At 42.3% G+C, this 4,837-nt stretch overlaps 1 long non-coding RNA gene across 1 annotated transcript; it reads right to left on the reverse strand.

Annotated features, from left to right (window-relative positions):
- Positions 1–255: 255 nt before the first annotated feature.
- LOC116095460 lies at positions 256–4,273 on the reverse strand. The gene is made up of 3 exons (XR_004120602.1): positions 4,177–4,273; positions 1,485–1,553; positions 256–437 (listed from the first exon to the last, which is right to left on the reverse strand). It is a non-coding gene; the product is annotated as an uncharacterized LOC116095460 (long non-coding RNA).
- Positions 4,274–4,837: the final 564 nt, after the last annotated feature.

The following is a 4,837-nucleotide window of genomic DNA, read 5'->3' on the forward strand; positions in this document are numbered from 1 at the left end:
ATCACATAGGCTCTAAGGTCTGAGGCACTAGACAATTCAACTCATGCCAGTCAGTCTGTCTTTTTTCCTGTACTAGCATGTGCATGGGCTCTACTCATTTCTGAGAGAATGATACAGAAAATAAATGATCGGTATCAACCGAACAACTGCATGTGAGCGGGTACTGTGGATCCCTGGCAAGGAGGTCACTCTTCCTGCCCTTGAGGACTATGTATACACTGGAGAAAGATGATGATGAGATATCTGCTCGGGAAATAAGTGATAAATTGTCACCTTGCTGAAACACAATAAAAAGTGTCGTAAGATTGCAGAGGCAGGAAACAGCACTGAAAATTCAGGTGGACTTCATGGAAAATGTATGAGCTGCAACTTGGGAGGGCAACTGGAAAATGATCTTCAGCCTTCTGCAGTCATTTTGAATTTCTGTGACCAGAAACCTGGCAGAAACAAAGGAGACGATGCTTATTGCGTCTGGGTGATTTCAGACCACTGAGGCTGTGGGATGTGTGGCAGCTGTAGGATATAGTCCATTCCTCAAGTTACAGTGAGCCAAGAAGTCCGTAACCTTGAAAGGCCTGTCCCTAATGACCTGTTTGCACCAGCTGGCCTTTCTCTCCCAAAGGTTCTACAACCTCCCAAAATAGCACTGCCAGCTGGGGACCAAGTGTTTATAGCATGAGCCTGGTAGAGATGTTTCAGGCTCACCTCATAACAGGCCTATTAAATAAATGGCACTTAGTCCTTCTGAAAACTGTTAAGATTAAATTTTGTTTTGTGTATAAGTTATGTAGGTATTGTCGTCACTCAATTGAAAAAATGATATTTATTCATTTTATTTTATTTGTGTTTTGGCCGCATGCATGTCTGTACACCACATGCATACTCAGGGGTGCCTGTGAGGGTCAAAAGAAGGCATCAAATCCCATGAAACTGGAATTGTGGAAATTTGTGAACCACCACATGGATCCTCTGCAAGAGCAACAAGTACTCAGCCACTGAGCCATCTCTCCAGCCCCTTCACTCAACTTTAAATGCCATGATTGCAGAGGCAATCATCTCTCAGAATTCTAGGGGGTGGGGGCTGCTCCTAGTACTCTGTGGGACACCAAATTCTAATAATCCTTATGTCCCTGTAAATAATGACCTGGTATTTGCATGAAATCTAGGTACATTCTCTGTATATTTCAATAACTTCTAGATGACTTATAATACCTAGTACCATATAAATACTATGCAAATGGTTGTTATATTGTAAATAGATAGAGATATATAAACTACACACATTTGTGTAGACATACACATAAACTGTATTTCAGCTCAGTTATTAGGAAATTATGATGAAAAAAGAAGTCTGCATAGGTTTAATATAGAGACAATTTAGTTTATATGTATTTGTGTGTGTGTGCATGCATGTTTTGCATGCACATGAGCTCACATGCCCAGCACCCATGCTAAAAACTAAGCATGACAGCATGTACACTCACCTTCGAATGTGCGCATGGAGGCCAATCAGGGTGCCCAGTGTCTTCCTCTCTCATTCTCCATCATACTGCCTGCAGAATCGGTCTCTCATTGAATTGTTTGGACTAGGCTGGCCGGCCAATGAGCTTTCAGACCTGCCTTTCTCCCTACCCCCCCACCCGCCCTGCACACACACACACACACACACACACACACACACACACACACCAAGAGGGGTTACAAACAAACAAAGCCAACAAAACAAAAAGGACAGTCAGGGCTACACAGAGAAACCCTAAATTGAAAAAGACCAAAACAAACAAACAAACTTTCCAAGCAATTTTTCAAAATCTAGAAGCTTCTGGCCTCATGGGGAATTCTAGGAGATGTTGGCTCCAACCTTGTTCCAGAGAAAAGATCTACCAATGACTCTTAGAGACACCCAGAAGGTAGGGGGTGGGAGGTGGAAGGAAAGCATACACGAAGGGGGTCATGGGGAGCTCTCTTCTGAAATGACCCATCAGCTGCCCATATTATTCTTGAGCACACATCCTTTGCTGTCTTCCATTACTCTTTCTCTCTCTGCATGTGTCTCTTATCTCCAGGTTTTTTGCAACTGCAATATGGCAGATTTCTCATCTCCCCCCACAACTCTTACTGTGCCTCTTTCTGAATAATAGACTTCAGTGACTGTCCTTTTGTGTAGGAATTTCCTAACTTCACAATACTTAAACCTCCATAAAAACTTCATGCAATGGGTATTTGTTTCAATTAAAATAGATGACAATTTCTCTAACAATGTACTGAGTCTTTGACAAACTCACTTACGACAGCTAGGAATGTCCATTCACATTGTATGAGGAGATAGCAAGAAGGGATAAATATGTACTGAAGTTCTTCTAGGTACCTACCATCTGCTTTAATTCCCATCTCTACCTTTTGAGGCGAGACAAGTATTTGTCAAAGGTCATCCCTGGCAGAGCAGGGATGCCAGACATCAAAGCTCTGGTTCTTCTCACTGTACCACACTGTCATACATCCACTAGGAAGGTCCTTTCAGATATAGTTAAATTCTCATCACTACTCACTTGAGCAGCTATTCACTAAAGTACAAATTAAATAGATTCGGTTAATAGAGTAGCAGAACGAAAAATCAACTCCAAGCTGGAACAAGTGCCCTCACTTCCCTGAACTTCAAGGTCTGATTTGCACACATGTTTGAACAGTTATGTCAACACTGAAGTAAATAACACCCAAGCAATTCCTATCAAGTAGCCTGGCTGCGGGCTGAAAAGACAGACCAATTTCTTTCTATGGAGCTTCTGTGGATTTAAGTGGAAATCCTTCTTCTTTTCACAAGGTGTTAAATTAAAGTCAGTTACTCAGGCTTGACACTCATATTTCTTGAGGGGATGCTTCTAATTCAGCTAACATTACACCTAGAAGGGGCATTTGCTGACTCATAAATGAGCAGATTAGCCATTGATCCAACATTTCTCAGCAGCAGCCACCATCATGGGAGGTAAATTGGTACCACTGTCAATATCCCTTGAAGCGTTTCTCCATAGCAACTACTATCATTTGGGAAGAGATTAGGGTGGGAAAAGTCCTCTCTTCCAAGTCCCTCAACTGCTGCCTTATTCTTCCTTCCTTCCTCCCTCCCTCCCTCCCTCCCTCCTTCCCTTCCTCCTTTCCTTCCTACTTTTGTCTTGTAACTCCTCCTTCTGTATCTTGAGTGCCAGAATTATAGATGTACACCACTTCCGACGTCACCTTGTCTTCCTCAGACCACAGGATTAGTGAGTCAGAAGTGGGTTGTACCTCTGCCTATTCCCAGGTATGTAAATTTGAGTGCTCTGCTACTTGGTGTCTCATGTATTTAACCTCAGCACTCAGGAGGCAGAGGCAGGTAGATCTGCCTTCAAGGCCAGCCTGGTTTACAACATAGTTAGTTCCAGGACAGCCAGGGCTACACAGAAAAACCCAGTTTCAAAAACTAAATAAACTAAATTAAATTAATCCTTTTAAAGGAGAGAAATTAAAACCCTGGTGTATCTGCCACATATCTCTGTAAGCAGAAACCATGATTTTTAAGCCCTAAGACACAGAAGAAAACAAAACAAACAACAAAAACAAACAAACAAACAGTGTGCTGGGAACCACTGCCTCATTTGGAATATAAGGTACATCACAGTCTAGCTCCTAGCCTTACCTCCCCAGATATTTATCTGCTGGAGTCTACAGAAACTTTCTTAGAACTTAAAAGGAAGAAGAGTTCCTCCTTTGGCTTCTCAGGTTATTTTACACATCTTAGAACTGTCTTTTATACACAGATTCTGGTCCCCATCCTAGACCATGAGTACAACTGTGGCCCTCATTTTTATCTCTGTTTGCAGCCATCGGTGGATGAGTGGGTAGACAAAAGGATCTATACAAAGCAGGAAGCAACACAACCACTTAAGAGAACTGAGTCGGAGTCCTCACGTTTCTAGGTAAAGCAGCCTTTGTTCTACAGACTTGCCTAAACCTGAATCTGAATAGACAGGTTGAGGACATGACATTCACAGAACTGTTAGTCTGTCAAGGATGGTTAAGAAACCTTTAGAAACTTTCCAGGGAAATGCATGATTAGTGGTGCTATTAGGCATGACCAACATTGGATAAAACACCCTGTACCAAAGCAAGATGAGACATTTGAGTTTCCCTGCAGCTTACAAGGTTAACAGGTCCACCACTTAGGAACAAGCCTTTTCAGGCCTGATCTGCTTCCTGCAGGGTGGTGCTCCCTGCGCTTGTGTTCATAGAAGCCGGTGATGTAAGATCTAAAGATAGAACACAGCTATGGAGATAGGTCATCTGGAGGCAGCCCGTCAGAATGCCTGTAGAGCATTCTAGAATACAAGGGAGCCATGATGGAAGTGAAGATCTTGACTTGTCAAGAAACATCCATCCCTGCCTTATTCTTTTTACTAGAGTCGATTGAAGATGGTAATGTTTATTAGTTGATGGCTTATGCCTTCCAATTTTTTGAAGTAAAGTATTAGATTTGTTTCCCATGAACCCATGGACTCTCCCAAAAAGTAGATGTCTTCTCAACTCCATATTAGATCCTTTCACATACATATCCAAAAGCACCTATGACAGGAGGATTTTCACCATAGAAATTGCCAATCTTGATCTTGAGGTTTCCTACGCTATCCCTTCTGAAGCAGGCTACTAAACATTTGTTTGCACGTTACTGATTTTACAGTGGAAGATCCAAAATATAACAGGTTCATCAAGTAAATGATGAATCAAGAAAAAGGGGAGCTGGCGAGATGGCTCAGCGGGTAGGAGCACTGACTGCTCTTCTGAAGGTCCTGAGTTTGGATCCCAG

The sequence above is a fragment of the Mastomys coucha genome, unplaced genomic scaffold, assembly GCF_008632895.1.
Source record: "Mastomys coucha isolate ucsf_1 unplaced genomic scaffold, UCSF_Mcou_1 pScaffold18, whole genome shotgun sequence".
NCBI lineage: Eukaryota > Metazoa > Chordata > Mammalia > Rodentia > Muridae > Mastomys > Mastomys coucha.